Genomic DNA, 19,804 nt, shown 5'->3' with positions numbered 1-19,804 from the left:
GCATGATTCTATTAGGAATGTGTTTACAATTGAGAAAGGTGGTAGGAAGTTTTTACTGATTCCTTTGTAGAATGAAGATCTTGGTAGGAGGAACCTGAGTATTGGTGGCCAAGTTGAGTTGGAAAATTCTGAGAAAGTTGGGGATCAACATGGAAATTAGACCTATAGAACACCTGTGGTGGATGTGAAGAAGAAAAAAATGGTAAGAGTATACAAGTTGAAGACTTAGAGGATATGTATGTGAAGAACCAGTTTGGGATTTATGTGTTGAATCCCAAAAGATGTTCTTCTAGTTACTAGAACATTTTTTTTGAACCTGGGCTATCTAATGCAGGAGCATTTTGGGTTCACTTGCAATCTTGCATGTTTGAGATGGATTTTGGTTAAAGGTTATGGAGCTTGGTGAATATTGGTGCTTGGCCTACACTGGGAGCTTGGCATGGTCTGGGAGCTCGACATGGTCTATGGAGCTCAGTATGGTCTAGGGAGCTCGACATGGTCTAGGGAACTCGAAATGGTCTATGGAGCTTGGCATAGTTTAGAAGCTCGGCATGGTCTTTGGTTGCTTGGCATGGTCTTTGGAACTCGGCATGGTCTATGGAGCTCGGCATGGTCTTTGGTTGCTCGACCTGGTCTGAGAATTTGGTGTCTATTTTAGGATGTATAAATAATTTTTCTACAATGAGTTAAAGGATGAAACTTTTATATATTGAAGAGGGCCTAGACTTCTACCTACAGTTTGAAGCTCGAGTTCTAATTCATTTGGAGCTAGGAGATATCACAATTTTACTAAGACATTGATTTTGGGAATTTAATTGTTGTAGGAGGCCAACTTGTGGCATTTAATTTATGTATTTGTATTTAATTTGTGTTCTAGGCTGACTTGTAGATTAGATTGGTATAATTAGGGGTTGGGGGGGGAGTCTTTAGGCATTAATCATCCATTGTGGGGAAAAGGAGGAGCTTGGGAGAGTGAATTTTGAGAAGGGCTAGTAGCTACGGCTTGGAAAACAAGGGGAATGCTTGGTGGGCTTGCAAGCTCAAGTTGAGATCTTCCTTGGAGGTTTCTACTAGAGTGTGGATTTGGACTAGCTAGGGCTTGGGTTTTGATCTTGAGGGATCTTGTAGAACTATTACTTGCTTTGTATCTGGCCATAACCGAGAAGGCCTTACAGCTCGGCACATTGCATGTAATCAGTTATATTTTATGAATATATTATTATGATTTGGTATCAGATCTTGCATTGTTTCTCCTTGTTGTTTTTCTTTTTCTGCATGGTTGTATCACACTATGTCAATCTTTTGGGTGTTAATGTAGCCATTGTACCTTCACAAATAATGTCTTTGAATTGATCTAGCAGTTTCTTTACCTCTTCCGAAATAGGTGATTGTTTAGATGACTACTCCTCCCTTGGTTTGACCAATATAGCATAGTAACTCCTTCTTTTCACTTTATATCTTTTAGGAACTCCTTCCCACTCATCAAAAGTGTATTGGACTCTACCTTCTCTACTACATCTTCTTCTATCAAAAATTCAATCTTATAAGTTTATCTATTCTCCTTAAATGAGTACTTATTCTCCTTGCCAAGGTGTACTACCTCCCTATCATATTGACATGGTCTAACAATAAACATATGGCATGCATCCATTGGTAGAACATCATAGAGTATTCTATCTTGATACTTGCCTATGGAAAACTCAACCCACACTTTCTTATTAACCAATATGTCTTTTCCCTTGTTCGACCAAGTGACTTTATAGGGACATTCATGAAGTATCTTGGTGAGTTTTGACTTTTGGACTGCCTCCTTTGAGATGTCATTATTAGTACACCCTAAATCAATTATAACCTTGCATAATTTGCCTAATATCTTGTACTTGACCCTAAAAAGTGCTTTGCTTTTCTTGTTCTCATCCTTGGTAGGTTCTTTGATCAATATCCTCCTAAGCATCATATTTTGACCTTTCTCTGAATTGAAACTCAAGTTTGAGTGTTTAAGACATTCCTCCTCTTTCACACATGTGATATTTTTCTCACCTTGTGAAGATGATGGCTTTTCAGGACAACTACAAGCACGGTGCTCCAATTTCGTAGAATTGTAACACTTCAAGGAAGAAAAATGAGAACCTCTTCCAAATCTACCTGATCTTCCTCTTCCACCACTAGAAAAACTTTTTCCTCTACCATAACCACCCCTATTACTAGGTTTATGTGTTTGTTAAACAAACTTGGAGTCTCCTTGACTTATGTTCTCATGGCTTCTCCCACTAGAATCTCCTTTATGTCCACCTCTAGAATCTCTACCTCTTCTTCTACCCATAGAAATGGAGTCTTATTTCATTTTCAATGTTTCTTGTACTTTAATAGTCATCTAGTAATAGCTATGGAGGTTAGTAAGTGTAAAGATACTTAACTCTTCTCATATATTCCATCCAAGGCCATTTAGATACCTAGCAACCTTGATGCTTTCACTTTCTTGCACTCTAGACCTAAGGCTTAGTTTTTGAAATCCTCAATATAGGTAGGCACGTCTAGGTCTCTTTTTCTAAGGTTTTTTGTCTTTTTGTGTAGTTGATGTTGTATTCCTCTGGTAGGTATATTTCCTTCACTTTAGCCACCATAGTCTTCCAATTAACTATTGGCTTCTTGCCTTCCCGATGTAACAACCAATCTTTTTGACAAACCCTGAGCTCTCTAGGGTCTTCTTATATCTTCCACCTAATCAAATAGGGCTTCTTTCACACCCTATTCATGTAATGATTCTATCAAAGAGATCTCTTTTCTTCAACTAGTGGACATCAAATTTTTAGTACAAGCTTGGTCATAACTTTCACAAACACACAAACGAGACCAATGTTGATCAAATCCTCCAAATTATGAAATTGACAAGTATGTATACATAAACTCAATAATCAATATGCCAGGGTCAAAATAAGCACAAAACCCTGATTGAGCTACATTCCACAAACCAATTTGAACTCAAATGCTTGGAAAATGGCTACAAGGATTAGCCCTCCAAACACACTAAAACTTAGTTCTTTTCAAAAACCCTTAGCAATGAATAATAAATCACATTTCTAGATACCCTTTTTAGAGTACCTAAAGATTGAGGAATTCTTAGGCCGTTAACTTGTCTGTACATCACAAGCACATTTTTAGGCTTGTTTTGAGGGTTTTAATAATTTTGGTGTTGCCTAGCTTTTACACCTCTAAGAGATCCTTATCAAGTATCCTTCTTGGGATTGGGGATACCCCTCACCGTCTTCTTACTCACCACATGCCTAGATTGATGTCTATGTACTCTTAATCCACTCCAAATGCTCAAAACTGTGATTGCTAACCAAACATCATTTGCTTGCTTAGGGCATCATTGTATCAGTGCTTGCTATGCATTAAAAGGACCCTCCATTAATTTATAATAATTACATGGATTCCAAGTCCAAATGCCTAGAGTTTTTACAATGTATACAGAGGAAGTGGCCTAAGACCCCATTTTCTCCAAGTAGCTTTGTTCAAAATAGCAGACTGCTAACTCAAAAAATAATTTATGTAAACACACAATACTCTCTAAAAAACACACAAGATATTTACAAAATTTAAATCCAATAAATAAATCCACTTCCAATACCCAAACTACTGAATCTGATACATACAGAGCATTAAAACATGTCAAACAAAGAAATTGTTGTATTAAGGAAATGTTGACACAGTCAATACAATGTCAGCTCTACATCCCCCAACCCTTGGAAAAAGTTTTATTTAGTATTATATATACTATTCATCAATTATTAAAACCACCTTAAGTGTTTGAAGAACTTCCATGAAGAAGTATCTCTTTTTTCATTAAAGTTAGAAAAGTTGTCAATGACAACTTTGCAAGAAATGAGCAATTTTTTGCTATCATGCAAATTAACTTCCCAAACCTGGTCCACTCACTATCAACCCTTCCAAAATGCCTAAGATGGATCAAAAAAACCTAATAATGTCACCCAAACACCTATTTTACCTATTTATTTTTCAAAATCAAAAAATGTTCAATAGAGCGAAATGAGCAATTTTAGCAACATTGCCATTTTGGGCTCTTTCAACCTATCTAACCTCACCTAAGTACCAAGTTTGTCCCCTTATTTAACTATTGATTTGGATAGCATCAATCCATGCCAAAATAATCAAGAAACCCTAATTCTATCCCATAGCCTACCTAGGTGCTCCTACACCATACTCCCCCCATCAAAAAATCTAAGTCACACCCGGTGGCAACATTTCCAGAGGTATTCCAACCTACTTGAAATTTTTATTAGAAACCCAAGTAGCCTCTGAAGTTATATTTCCCTTCCATTGGATGAGATTCTCCATATACACCTTATTCCTTGTAGATTTCTTCACCTTGGAATCTAACACGTTCTTGGCCTCTAACTTGTTGACCTGAGGTATTGTAGTATGTTCAATGACTTCTTGAACACTTGGACTAATCTGACATAATGTTTCCTTTAAGGCCACCAAGTCTTGTACATTATAAATAGGGGATATGCATAGATTTGATGGTAAATCTACCTTGTACACATTTTCTCCATATTTTGCGAAGATTTTGCAAGGGCCTACACTCTTCATTTGTATCTTGGTAGGAACCCCTCTTTGAAACCTTCACTTTATTCCAATGGACCATTACATAGTCCTAAAAAACAAACTAAACATTTGCCCTTTGTTCATGCACTTTGGCCTTGAGTTTTTGATGTGTTATCTTGGATGTTTTTCTTGACTTCCTCTTCAATCTCCTTCATGGTTTGAAAAAAGTCTTCACATTCACTAATTCTCTATTCCATATCACCAAGGTATCTTAGTTCACATACACCCCTTGGATGCATTCCATAAACTATCTCAATAGGACTTTTCCTACTGTCCCTATTGTTGCTATCATTATAGGCATACTCTTCTTGTGAAATAACAACATCCCAACTTTGACCATATTCCTTTGTTAGGAACCTTACAAGGTTTCATAAGATCATATTAACCACTTTAGTTTGACCATTAGTTTGGGGATGGTAAGCTGAACCAAGTGACATGTTTGTACCAAGATTTTTCCACAAAGTTTTTCAAAAATGGCTCATAAATGTAACATCCCTTTCTGATACAATTCTTTTAATGGAATTCCATGAATCCATACAACCTCCTTGAAAAATAGATGGGCAATATAACTTGCATCATTATTTGTCGGTACATGGAATGGAATGCCCCATTTTGTTCAATATATCAATAATAACATAAATGCTATCATATCCATGCTTGTTTCTAGTAAACCTCCAACAAAATCCATACTTGGACAATCCATGGCCTATATAGAATTGGTAGGGCTAATATAGAACTGTGTTACTCATTCCTTCTTTGGCTTTCATGCATACCATATACTGCTCCACATACCTGGTTACATCCCTTGCTAACTATGGCCAATAATAGAATCTTTGCACTTGTTCTATGGTTTTTGTGATACCAAAATGACCATTTAGGATGCCATTATTCTTATCATGTATTAGGTTCTCTCTCATGGAACCCCTTGGTACACACAACTAGTTACCCTTAAATAGAAACCCATTTTGTAAAGTATATTCTAAAAATTTTCTATGAAAATGATTCTCAAAATCTAAGCATGCCTTATAGGCTTCAAAAAAGTTCTCATCTTCTTTGTAAAGATTCTAAAAACTCTATATTCCAATGCTTTTGAGCTGAATCTCTTGTATTGTCATAATCCTCCTACTTAGTGCACCTGCCACTTTGTTCAACCACCCCTTGTTGTACTCGATTGTGATGGTAAAGGCCTACAAGTCATCCATCCACTTCAAGTCATTGTTTCTTAGATTCTCTTGAGTGTTGATGTAGCTAAGAGCTTGATTATCTATAAACACAAAAAATTCTTTGTGAAAAAAATAATGTCTCCACTTTCTAAGACACTAAACTAAGGCATAGAGCTCTAAGTCATAGAATGAATATTTCTCCTTGGCCTCATTAAGCTTCTAACTATAAAATCCCACTAGCCTACCTTCTTGACACAAAACCCAACCTATTGCTAAGCCACTTGCATCACATTCTAAGGTGAAGAATTTTTTAAGACTAGGCAATTGTAGGATAGGTTTAGTAGCTACTTGTTTCTTCAATATTTCAAATGACTTTTCATCTTCTAAAATCCACTTAAACTTAGACTTGACTCCACCCTTTATAGTATCCAACAAAGGTTCACAAGTACCACTAAAATTCCTAATAAATTTCCTATAGAATTGAGAGAAAACATAGAAACTTCTTACCTCAATAGATGTGGTAGATGTTGGCCAGTCTAGTATATCAATAACCTTCTCCTTCTCAATCTTTAATGTGCCTTGAGACACCACAAATCCTAGGTATACAAGTTCTTCTTTTAAGAGGACACACTTCTCAAGATTTACAACTAGCTTTTCCTCATGATTCCTTTTTAAAACTACCTCCACATGCTTGGTATGCTCTTCTCTATTCTTGTTCAAGATAAGTATACTATCTAGATATACAACTACAAATCTTCCTATGAAGTCCTTGAGCACTTCATTCATGAGCCTCATGAATGTGCTAGGAGCATTAGAAAGACAAAATGACATCACACGTCATTCATAGAGACCATCACTAGTCTTAAATTTTGTTTTCCATTCATCTCCCCCCTTTATCCTTATTTGGTGATAACCACTCTTCAAGTCCAACTTAGTGAAATCTTTGGCTCCTCCAAGGAAATCCATGAGATCCTCAATCCTAGGTACGAGTAACCTATATCTAATTGTGATCCTATTTATGGCTCTTGAATCTGTATGTAATCTCCATTTTCCCCCTTTCTTAGATGCCAACACAATAGGAACTGCACATGGGCTTATGTTCTTTTGTATCAAGCCTTGATTGTTGAATTCTTGGACTTGTCTTTCCACTTCTAGGTTCTAATCTGGAGTGATCTTGTATGCTACTTTATTAGGCAAGGAAGCACTAGGAACAAATTTAATTTGATGACTTATAACCCTGCTAGGAGGTAGAGTAGCTAGAGTACCATCACTCAATATGTCCTTGTACTTTTAAAGAAAATTTTGGACTTCAATTAGTAAGGGACCTCGGTTGCATTTTTTTTTTTGCTTTAGAGTTTAGAACTACTAGAAAACTTTGACATTCCTTATCCTTGAGGTCTTTAACAAACTCTTTTTCACTACAAAATAGCACACTAGGTGCTTTGGAATGAGATTCTTCCCCTTCTAACAATGACTAAATTCTTAAGGTCTTTCCTCCCTTCTTAAAAGCTTTTCATTAGCTATTCAATCATACATAACCTCCCTATCAAATTACCAAGGCCTACATAGAAAAAGATGGTAAGCATCCATAGGAATAACATCACACAATATTTTGTCCTTATATCTTTTTATGGAGAATTCCACCCAAGCTTTCTCATTCACCAAGATTCTCTATCCCTTCTTGATCCAAGTAACCTTGTAAGGGTTTACTTGAGGTATCTTCTACAACTTTATTTTAGTAACAACCTCCTCTGATATTACATTATCAGTGGACCCTAAATCCACTATGTTAGAGTGGGCTTGTCATTGCACCAAAATCCTAATCTATCAATGCTTGATACAACTACTCAACTTATACTAAAAAAGAGGTGGTTAAAACCTTTTCATGAATCCTAAGGGGAGCACTAAAAAAATTTCTAACAATCTACCCCTTAGTGTTACCCAAGGATCTAAATATTCAAACCTATGACCAAGCTCCGATATCACTTTATAAATTGGGATTGTCATTGCACCAAAAGATCAATGTGTTAATTCTCGATACAACCACTCAACTTATAGTACATAAGCAACAATTAAGCCCTTGTAATGAATCTCAAGGGGAGGATGAAAAAATTTCTAACACACTACCACTTTGCACACTTTTTATAGGATTTTACATTTTATCCTAAACAATTCCCTTATATGTTTAGGTTCATCAGGAGCTGGTTTCTTGATTAGAAATATCCTAAACATGAGCTTCTCACCTTTTCTAGATTCAATTTAATCCACATTAGATTCCTTCCTACAATCATCTTTCTTATATATCATTCCTTTGTCTTGGTTTGAGGAAAAAGGCTTTTCTAGGCATCTGTAGGCTAGATGACCCAACTATGGACATAGTTATAACATTTCATACATGCAAAGTATTAATTGGATCTACCTTATCCTCTCCCTCTATTTCATCCTCCTTGGTTGCCTCTCCCTCTATTGTAACCACCTCTGGAAGAGCTCTCACTAGTTTTCTTCATGAGCTTTCTCTCTCCTTGATTCTTCAATTCAATACCTCTACCCGAGTATCCTCCCCTTTGTCCTCTTTTATTTATTCCCTTGCCTCTATCCTTCACGTTAGAATATCCTTTCCTTTTGTTCTTTTCTTTAACCTTTAGAGCTAGATGATGGCATCTTTACACTATGGTAGGTGCCCACAAACTGACCTCTTCCTAGATATTCCACTTCAAACCAACTAGATATCGTACCACTCTAATTGGCTCATCTTCTTGTTGTTTGGATCACAGACATAGCCTCTAAAATTTCTCAATATAATAGGTTACATCTAGGTCTTTTTTCTTTAATCCTAGCCTTCTCTTATGGAGTTGGATCCCAAAGTCTTTAGGTAGGAAGTTCTCCTTCACTTTAGTGATCATAGCCTTCCAATTTTCTATAGGTTTTTTACCTATGTTAATTCTTTCATCTTGTAGATATTTCTACCATGTTAGAGTTGAGCCTCTAAGGCTTGAGTTATCCACTTTAACCTTTTGTGCCTCTGATACTCACTTACACTCAAAATAGTTCTCCATGCCATCTATCTAGTCCATGACTACATCTATGTCCATCCTTCCACTAAAAAGTGGTACACCATCCAAAGCTTTTCCTCCTAGGGCTTTGATATCCTTCAAGAATGGCTCTTCATTCAAGATAGGGTTAGGTTCAGGGAGCACATCCTCCTCATTTACCTCTTTACCCTTCTCATATTCTTCTTTCGCTTTCCTCCTAGCTTCTTCAGCAAATGTATCTAGTTTCACCTTCACTTCTGCTAGGGATTCTTCAAGAACTATAGTCTTCTCCCTTTTTCATCAACTTCCTTGGCTAGTTCTACTTTAGTCACCATGCTAGTTTTACCTACTAACTCTCTAGTAGCTATAAACATCTACCAATTCTTCCCAAATCGTTAACCACTCTAATACCACTCTGATGTAAAAAGTAGTCTTTCTCAAAAACCCTAAGCTCTCTAGGGCCTTCTTAGTTCTTCCATCTAACCAAATAGGGCTTCTTTCATACCCTATGCCTCTAACGATTCTATCAAAGAGATCCCACTTCTTCAACTGGTGCACATCAATTTTTTAGTACAAGCTTTCTCATAACTTTGAAAAGCACACAAACAACCCCAATGCTGATTGGATTCTTCAAATGATGAAATCGACACCTAGGTATACCTAAAGTCAATCATCTATATTCCAAACTCAAGACAAGGACAAAACACTAATCGAGTTCCATTCCACAATGCAATTTGCACTCAGATTTAACTTTGTGACCATATTCTATGACACTTAAATTTCAATACTTCCACCATCAATGATCAACTTAAAACACTTATCTTCACATTTGTACCTATTGCAAAATATACTACTCCTTTGATCAAGTTTATTCTCACCAATCAACAAGACTGTCCTATTAACTAGAACTTCTCCTCTTTCAACATCTTTAGAATGGGATGATTTGGCATCTTCATTAGCATACAAAAATTTGGCCTAGCCTTCAATTCTCCAATATTTCTTCCTTAGCACTACGAACATTCAAATGCTCTATGTCTTTCCTCTCTATAGCGAATTTTTTTTCCATGAAAACCTCCTCTTCCAAATCCTTTCTCTCTTCCTCTTCCACTCTAATCTTTGTTGTTCTATTCATTGAATTGATTGAATTTTTTTACCCTTTAGTTTTGATTGTTACTTCTTGCCTCATCCTTGGTCTTTTGATCATCGTTTCTGCCTCCTTAAGACCACCCATCAGATCTTCCACCACAACCTTTTCCTCTATTCTCATTATTGTACTTTTTTCTCATCTTGTCCATAACTCTTAGTGAAAAATGGTATGCCTCCTCAATATTAGTCATTCAAACTAGACTCATCTTCTCTTGAATGCTTGGCCTTAACCCATTAAGATAACATGCAAATTTCTCCTTATTATCTACCACATGGCCAGTTCTAATGAGAACTCGATCGAACTCTTTAATATACTCTTGAACTCTTCTTCCCACTTTCTTCAACACTTGAATTTTCTCTAATACATTAAGCTCATAAACTACAAGAATGAACTATCACTTCATTTTAACTATCAGTTAATCCCATTTAGTAATTTTTTTCTTCCTTCATCTATTTTTTTCCAGTTAGATATCTTGCCGCTACATCTTTGTGTGACCCTTTAGTTTTTCCTTTACAAACTTGACCCTATCTAGATCTTTAATACATTCATATTTAAAGTATTCATCCAATTCATTCATCCAGTCAATCAATTCCTTTAGATTAAGATTTCCCAAAAATGTGGAAACATCAATCTTAGATATTTTTTCAATCTTGGAAATAACCTTTAAAACCATCTCTTCTGCTGGGTTTAGAACTCCATCTACTACTTCTTTTTCAACATTTCCTTTTTCTTCTCTTTCATCCTTAGTTTCATCACTCCTATAGTAAGATTCATTCCTCTATACATTTTTTTGCAATTATTATATTTGCCTCTAGAGAACTCTAAAACCCTCAAGTGTAACACCTACAACTCTCCCGCCAAGCTCTCTTCATGGAGGTATCTTTGTACTTCTACATAAACCTTAAGGTAATCTATCTCACACTTGGCGATCTATTTATAGACTCAAGAACTCCTTCTCTGATAAAACTTGATAAAGGGTGCTCACCTTAATTCTAGAAATAATTTTATTTTATAAAAAAAATAACAACAATTGCATGGAACAAAATATTTCTTCTTATTATCAATCCAAAAATGGAATTACATGGGTGCCTTCCCTACAATAGTTTGCAGCACGAAGCTGCAAACTATCATCGAGAGTTGTAGTAAATAATGTACTCGCATTCCTTAAGTAGGCATGTTTAAACTTCATGGGAAGTTTTTATTAAACCTTAACCCTTGAGACTAACTAACTCTACAATTAAATATAGAGTCATCCTGATACACCTTTGCAACTTATTTTGGAAATTTAGGCTGGCCCAACTTTGGAAGACCATAATTTTTGAACTGTTGCTCTGATTGGTTATTATAAACACTTTTTAGAATCCTTTACTTCTGATCTATAGAACCAAACTTGTGCAAGCTCTAGCCAACCCAATTTTGAAGCACATTTAGGGGTTCTAAGGTCTTAAACAATGAACCTTGAGTTTTTATACCAAAATTACATGTCAAAAATCCATAATAAACCCATGAGTACTCATGATATAGTAGTGAGCCTCAACTAGTAGGTTGATATATTCAAGATGAGCATCCACCTCAAAAATTAGGACGTTATGAGCTTGTATGACTAACTTACTAAATAGAAAGCCTTTATAGTCAACAACTTTGCACTAAGACAAATGTTATTCAAGAAACAAAAAAGGAAATATTTTTGTTTGATACAAGATTTCTTTTACTTTCACGATGCTCTCACATCATATTGTTTCCTTGCACCAATGATATAGTAGAACACGAGGCTCCAACAAATGCTATCAAATTGGATATTGAATGGACGATAATTGAGCTACATATTTATGGAGGCTCTCAACTTGTCATAAACCAAATCACTAATGACTATTGAACCAAGGATGACAAGTTAATTCCATACAAAAAAGTTGATAGATGCTCTATGGAACTCTTTCACCTTTGTCTCTTTTCAACAAATTCCTAGGGCTGAAAATAAGGTTGTAGGTTCTATGGTTACCTTGGCATCTATTCTACAATTTAAAGAATATGAGTCTCAATTTGAATTCCTAGTGGAAGAGCTACATAATCCTTCCTATGAATCCCTTGATAATAGATTCATTTGTACTGATGTTGGTCATGACTCTTCCCATTATGCTACCATTTACTCCTACCTTTGTTTCCAAATTGTTCCTAAAAAATTCACTCATAATGGAAAAAATCAAATCATTTGTAATGCCTCCCATTATAATTCTTTGGTGACTTGTATAGGAAGGGTCTAGATGGAACACTTCTTAGGTGTTTACAGACAAATAAGTTTGAATGGGCATTAGCCAAAGACCATGAAAACATTTGTGAGTCTCACTCTAATAGCATTGTGCTTGCTCAAAAAATGATTAGGGTGTTAGGATTAACTTGAAATAGAAATAATCATTAAATGCAATTATAACCAATACTAGAATATAGTAGATCACATAAAAGAGAACACAAGACACCGAGATTTCACATGGTTCACCCAATCCTTGGGCTACATCCACCAATAGCAAGTCCAATATTATTATTATCCAGTGATTACAATCCACAATCCCTTATGGCTCAATAACACCGTAGGAAGCTACAATATCATCATTACATTATGAAATCCCTAACCCTAAGCCTTTTCATAAAGCCTTTTTGTCACTCACAAAATTAGGGCATTTTTATCTTTGGGTTGCTACCCCTAAAAACCCCCTTGGGGCCATTGCCTCTCAACCCCGCCTTGTACTGTGATAGGGAGCACACTTGTGGTGATACCCTGGGACCCTATAGGGGTGCTACCCCTTGATACCATCTTGGGTGTGCTAACCCCAAACCCCCATAGAAATAATATGGGGAGAAAACCACACTGAATAAACCTATGAGTCTAATTAGGCTCCACATCACAACAATCTCCAATTTGGAGAGTGATCAGACTCCACAATAATAACCTCTCACTTGGAGATTGATCATAACACTACTAAACTTGTTGCTTCTACTAGAATATATCAAACCACCTTGGACTATGTTATTCTTTTGAATTTTGTTCAGTCAAGAAGACCAACTAAAGCTAAAGAGGAATTGAGCTTCTCCCTTATCAAAACCTATATAATATATCTATTGGATTTTCATCTATATGTATCTTAACCATCTTTAACTACCCATCATCAAAAATTGACTGAATAAAATGGTACTACAACTGAATGTGTTTTGTCTTTGAATGTAGAGCTGAATTCTTTGCAATGAATGACAATTTGACTATCTATAAACAAATAATTGTCCTTCTAAATGTGTCCCAATTATTTTGAGAATAACTAAATCCATATCATCTCCTTAGCTACTTCTATAATAGCAACATACTCTAGCTCTCTAGTGGATAAAGCATTAACCTTCTATAATCAAGAAACCTGGCTCACTCAAGCCCCACCAATAGTAAATACATAACCCAGATAGTACTTTGCCTAGTATCAATATCCCTAGCCAAATATAAGTCAACATAGCCCTATAAATTAGTAGTAGAGCTCCCAAAGTATAAAGAATCACCAAATGTTCCTCTTAGATATCTGAGAATCCATTTTATTGCATTCCAATACTCAATTCATAGATGACTCATATACCTACTAACAACTCCCACTGCATGTGTAATATCTAGCCTAGTACATACCATAGCATACATCAAGCTTCCTACAACTAAAGAATAAGGTTCCTTAAACATCTTATCCTTCACTTCTTGTGTCTTGCGACACATCTCCTTAGTCAACTTCAAATGACCAGGTAAAGGTGTGGTGACAACTTTAGCATTCTCCATAGAGAAACATTGCAACATTGCAACACCTTCGCAATATAATCAACCTGATATAATGTCAATTTTCTATTCTTCCTATCTTTGCAAATCTTCATACCAAGGATTTGTTTTTTTCCCCATAAATCCTTCATAGAAAATGCATGTGCTAACTGCCATTTGAGCCCCTTAATGTGATCCATGTTAGACACAACTACAAGAATATCATCAACATATAAACATAAAATAATTTAGCTACTATCATCAAACCTCTTAAAATAAATACAATGATCTAAATGACACTTGCTATATCCATTCTCGTGCATAAAACTATTACATTTCATATACCATTGTCAAGGTGCTTGCTTCAAGCCATATAAACTTTTCATCAATTGCCACACTAAGTTCTCCTTACCTTTCACCTCAAATCCCTATGGTTGCACCATATATATCTCATCATTCAAATCGCCATGAAGGACTATACCACACCCTAGGAGCTTGCTTCAGTCCATACAAAAAAAATTTCAATCTACACATGTGTGTCTCTTTGTTGTGTGCTACAAAGCCTTCTGGTTCCTCTATGTATACCTCCTTCTATAACTCACCATTAAGGAACATTGTCTTGACATCCATTTGATGGATCTGCCATCCCATTTGTGATGCAAATGAGATCATAGCTCTTATAGAAGTATACCTAGCTAGTGGAGAAAATGTCTCCTCATATTCTATTCCCTCCTTCTAAGAGAACCCCTTGGCCTTGAACCTTTCATTGTATTTCTCAATTCTACTATCTACATTGTGCTTTATCTTATAGATCTAGTGTGATCCAACTAGTGTCCTATATGTTGTTCTAGGAACTACCTCCCATGAATCATTCTAGATGATTGAGTTATACTCCTCAACCATAGCATCCCACCATACATGATTCTCTATAGCCTCCTAATAACTTAAGGGTTTACTATCCACCAACTAACTAATGCCACATAGTCATTGAACCTAGCTGGTTGTCTCTATTGTCTAGTACTCTTCATAGGAGCTCCCACAAACTCTTGAGTATCCATTAGTGTCTCTTGAACCTCATGGTTCCTTCTACCAACTATTGAGGATGAGATATAAACCTCTATGTCTTCTAGGTGCATTTCCTTTTGAACTTGTTGCTCCATGCTCTATGAAACTTCACCACCTAAGCCTACACTGGTACTAGTAACTATATTTGTGCTCTACTACCCTTAACTAGGCTTTAGAGCCTCTGCTAGCTACTCACTCTGATCATCTACTAGATAATATTTGGACCTTCTAAATTTATTGTCCTCCACGAACTTAACATCACATCTAACAATAATTATTCTAGTCTCAAAGATAAAAATCCTATATGCCTTTGGGGTTTCACTGTACCCAACAAAGTACCCCCTTTCTGTAGTCTGATCTAACTTGGTACATGTATCACCTGGAATATGACAATATGCCAAACTCCTAAATATTTTGAAATGGCTAACATCATGCTTCTTACCTGTGAAATCTTCCTCTGGTGTCATCCTCCCTATTCCATTGTGTGGAACCCTATTCTGAATGTAGACTATTGTACTACATGCTTCTACCCATAAGTAGTGGGGCATACCCTGGTCATGTAGAATGGCTCTTGCTACTTTTGATATAGAATGTTTCTTCCTCTTAGCAACTCCATTCTATTGTGGATTGTAAGGAATAGTCCACTCCTTGATTCCTTCCCTAGTACAGAATTCTTGGAAGCTATTTCCTTTGTATTCGTCTAATTTTTTTGAATAAAGAACCTTTATCTTTTTTCCTAACAAGTTCTCCACTAGAGCCTTGAACTGTTGGAACTAGCTGAAAACCTCATCCTTGGTCTTCAAGAAGTATATCTAAGTCTTTTTGGAGAAATAATCTATAAAATTAATATAGTACTCATATCCTTTAAGAGAATTTGTCGACATTGGTCCACATACATTTGAATGTACTAGATCAAGAACACCTTTAGAGCTAGTGTCACTCCTTGGAAAAGATGCTTTCGCAAACTTTCCCAACACGCATCCCATACATACATCATCATGCTTTGTGCTCACCTCTAGAATACCTATCACCATCTCATAAATAAATTTGAGTGCTCCATGATGAATATGGCCCATCCTCCTATGCCATAGCTCTCCAAGATCTCTAGGATTAGTGATGCTTATGAGTGCCTTAAGACTATCAAACTACAACTTGTAAAGGTGACCACTCCTAACTCCAATAGTTATGGGTGATTTCCAATCCTTATGCTTAATCAACACATGTGTCCCTCTAAAGAGTAAATTATACCCCTTACCCTAAAGAATAGATACATAAATCAAATTCATACCTAAGCCTAGCACATGCAATACATCATGAACTATAACTCTCTTTCCATTCTCCCTCTAAACCAGAATAGTCCCTTTCCCAACTAGGTTGAGTTTGGACAAGTTTCCCATAGAAATCTAGATATTGGTTTTCTCCTTATAATTGGAGAATTACTCTCTAACTCTTTTCATATGAAATGATACCCCACTATCTATATGCTAGATAGTCTATGAGGTTGAGCTCACCATACAAGCTATAAGTGCAAACTCATCTTCTAGTCTACTAGAGAGTTCTTCTACACTTATTGAAGTTTTCATCTACTTCTTTTCCTTCTTCCTATCTAGGAAATCACTGGCATAGTGACCATACTCATTACAACCAAAGCACTTGACCTTAGAAATGTCCCTCTTCTTCTTCTCACTTTGTGAGCTAGATCCCTTCTTTGCTTTCCCTTTCCTTGTTAGGGCAACATTTTCCTATTCCACCTCACTTTTATGACTCTTGTTGCACCCATTGATAAGACTCAGTCTAAAATCCTCCTGAGTGAAATTAGTCCATATTCAATCCCAACTGGGTAAGGTATCTCATCCATTGACAACTAGAACAAAGTCACTCCATTGTTTAGAAAACCCATTTAGGGCTATTCTCACTAGCTTGTCAGCACTAGGACTATCTCCAACAACTAGTAACTCATCCTTGACAAGTCTAAGCCTGGTGAGGTAACTTGTAACATCTTCTCCCTAGTTCATCCAAGTATTCTTTAGCTTCTCTCTGAGAATCATCTTCCTATTGGTGGTAGCATTCTAGTATAGATTCAGAATGATGTCCCACATCTTCTTCGATGTATCTAGCTCCATGATATGTGGAACAATATGATCCTTGAAATGATCAAGGATAGTCCTCCTTGCCTTGGCATCATCCTTCTTATATGTTGCAAGCTATATAGCATCTATAGGTATAGCTATACCAAGGTAGCATAATCTTTGATACCATTCTCTTCCAACAATAAATAAATTATGGCCTTCTAGACACAAAAATTTGAGGCACCATCCAATTTGTCTTGATTTCTCAAACCAGTTAAAGCCATCTCAAGGGATTAAAGAAATAATAAATTTGAAGAGATCACAATTTCTTTCCTAGGGAAAAACTCTTCTACCCTCAACACTATTTCAGTCACTAGTTATTAATCTCCTATCATAAATGATTATTAAACTAATAAAAATAAATTCCCAGTTAATATCAAAAAATAACACAACTGTAACTTCACCGATAAAATATGGAAAGAAATTTAGAACACAAAGAACACAATATTTTTGGACAAATCGCCCCTAGAAAAACCCCTAAGGGAAAATCAGTTCTATAGATGGAAAATATATTAACTTCAGCAAATCAAGAGATTCAAAATTCCTTTCCTCTCAATGATAGAATTCAAACAATATCCTAATTTCTCCCACTACTATCCCAATGCTATCATTGCACCCTTGCTAACATTGCAAGACTTTTTTCTATCACCGCTAACACTTCAAATGCTTCTACAACTCTTGGTGTTCTCTATTCTATTTTGTTCTCCAAATGTCTCCCTTGACCCCCTTTTATACTACTTAACCAAGATCTTTCTAGTTTCTTCGTGATCAAGACAACTCAACCAAGAAGTTTCTTATTGCTTCTTGGTTAGAAAAACCTAACAAATAGGTTACTAGTGGCTTTTAGGAGTCAATTAATTAACAAATAATTATTTTTCATAACTCTAACAATTATGTTCTAATTAATCACATATAGACAACTAGTTGTCCAAGCTACTTAAAAATAATAATTTATTGAGTCTTCTCTTTAAGACTACACATTTTCCACATATGAAAATTTATCAAGGCAATAAATTCAATCCCATCCTTTTCACATTGATCTATATATTATGATGCATCGAAGGGATGTAGACTTTTTCTATCCCCAAAGTGTTGTGGTTAGCCTACATATTACCTCATTATCCTTACTACATCTTCATCATCACCTTTCTTAATGTGTTCCTACATTAGTCTCTTACTCCCTTAGTATGCTTTCCAATATTCTAGCCACTTTCCTTCTCCTCCTCATCTTGGAACCCATTGTGAAATGATTTACATAATACCTTTCTTAAGACTTCACATTGGACCAGTTATTCTCATTGCGTAGTCTCACACGCTTGGAGATATCTACATGGGCATATTGACCATGTGTATTAGTTTTTTACCTCATTTTATTAGGCCATGTCATCTTTCCATTAACATTTGTGTTGTTTTCTCATTGTCATCCAATGCATGTGATAAATTCTAAACCCAATGCCAATGTACAATGAGTCATGGAAGTGCATCATCACTATCATAGCCTAGCTCTTTTTGAAAGCTCCCATGTATGTTATGTGGACTCCATGCAGGGGCCTCTCAGACTGGTGTCTACCAGAGCCAAAGTCATACCACAAAATGATGATGGTTTGCATAGATCAAAAAAGTGCTCCTCTTTGTTCTTTCAAATCCTTATTGGATAGTCAACCATCCAAAAAAAAGTTTCAAGCATTCAGTCCACCATTCCTTTCAATGGAAACATTTGCAACGAGGTTGAGTAGCATGATGGGCTATTTGAATCAACATTTCTTCCACAACTAATTTTCATCAAAATATTTTTTCTCACATTTGTAGATTGGCTCTCATACTCTATTAGATTTTTGGATCTTATTAGGTATGTGTTCCAAAGGGAGCTTTCCTTCTATTAATAAGCATATGTCATGAGCACATATCCCTTTAAGGGACATGTCTATTTGTTAATTAATAATTAATATTATAATAAATATATAACCATAGTTATATTTGTTATTATTATATCGATTAAACTTGTATGATAATAAACACACAAACACACACCCACACACACACACACACACACATGTTTGTCCAACTAAAGCTGCCACACATCAACACCCCTCCATCTTGTTAAAATCACCTTCCTCACCCTAACACTTCTCTAGGATGTTGGCCTTGTTCCTAAGAGAATGGATCGCATTATAGATCCAATCATCCATAACCAAGAAAATATCAACTTTTTCCTTTACTTTGGTGAGAAACTGAAGGGAAGCAAGGGAAATATTAACTTCAATAAGCATTGAATCCCCTCCTCATGTAGAAAGTGAATACCACCAAAATTAGAGGTTTGGTAATATATAATATGAATAATAAGAGAGGAGTCCTTCCAAATTCAAACCTCCTTCATTTTCCCCTAATATTTAATTTTTCCCTTACTTATTCTCTTACTAGGGGATAGAGTCACAATCTTTTTTTGGGACTTATTTGAATGATAATCCATAGAGTCCTCATTTGTTTCCATACCCTCAATCTTGTCTTTCCAAAATTCCTTTAGTTCCCTATCTTTCTACAAATCCTCAGAAAAATATTTAACCTCATCCCTAGTTTTCATCCTAGTATCATCACTTTCTTGAACCTTGTTACCTTTTCTTCCTCTACTAGCCCAAGAAGAATTTCTTTTAACCACACTACTCAAAATATCATTCTCCTTCTCAATGATTTTCATTGAGGATTTAGGGGTACAAGCTTTACAATACTCTAAAAGACAAGGATGAGCCCTACCATCAAGAGTAAAATAAGCTCTAACACAAGCAAGAACTATCCTCCAAATAAGCTTAATTTGCTAATTTGAGAAAAAACAACCACTTTTACCATAGCTTCTCTTTCTTCAT

Source organism: Cupressus sempervirens, chromosome 6 (assembly GCF_028749045.1).
Source record: "Cupressus sempervirens isolate cs-2001-9-10 chromosome 6, ASM2874904v1, whole genome shotgun sequence".
Lineage (NCBI taxonomy): Eukaryota > Viridiplantae > Streptophyta > Pinopsida > Cupressales > Cupressaceae > Cupressus > Cupressus sempervirens.
The sequence above is the reverse complement of the archived record's forward strand: the minus strand, read 5'-3'. Positions refer to the sequence as shown.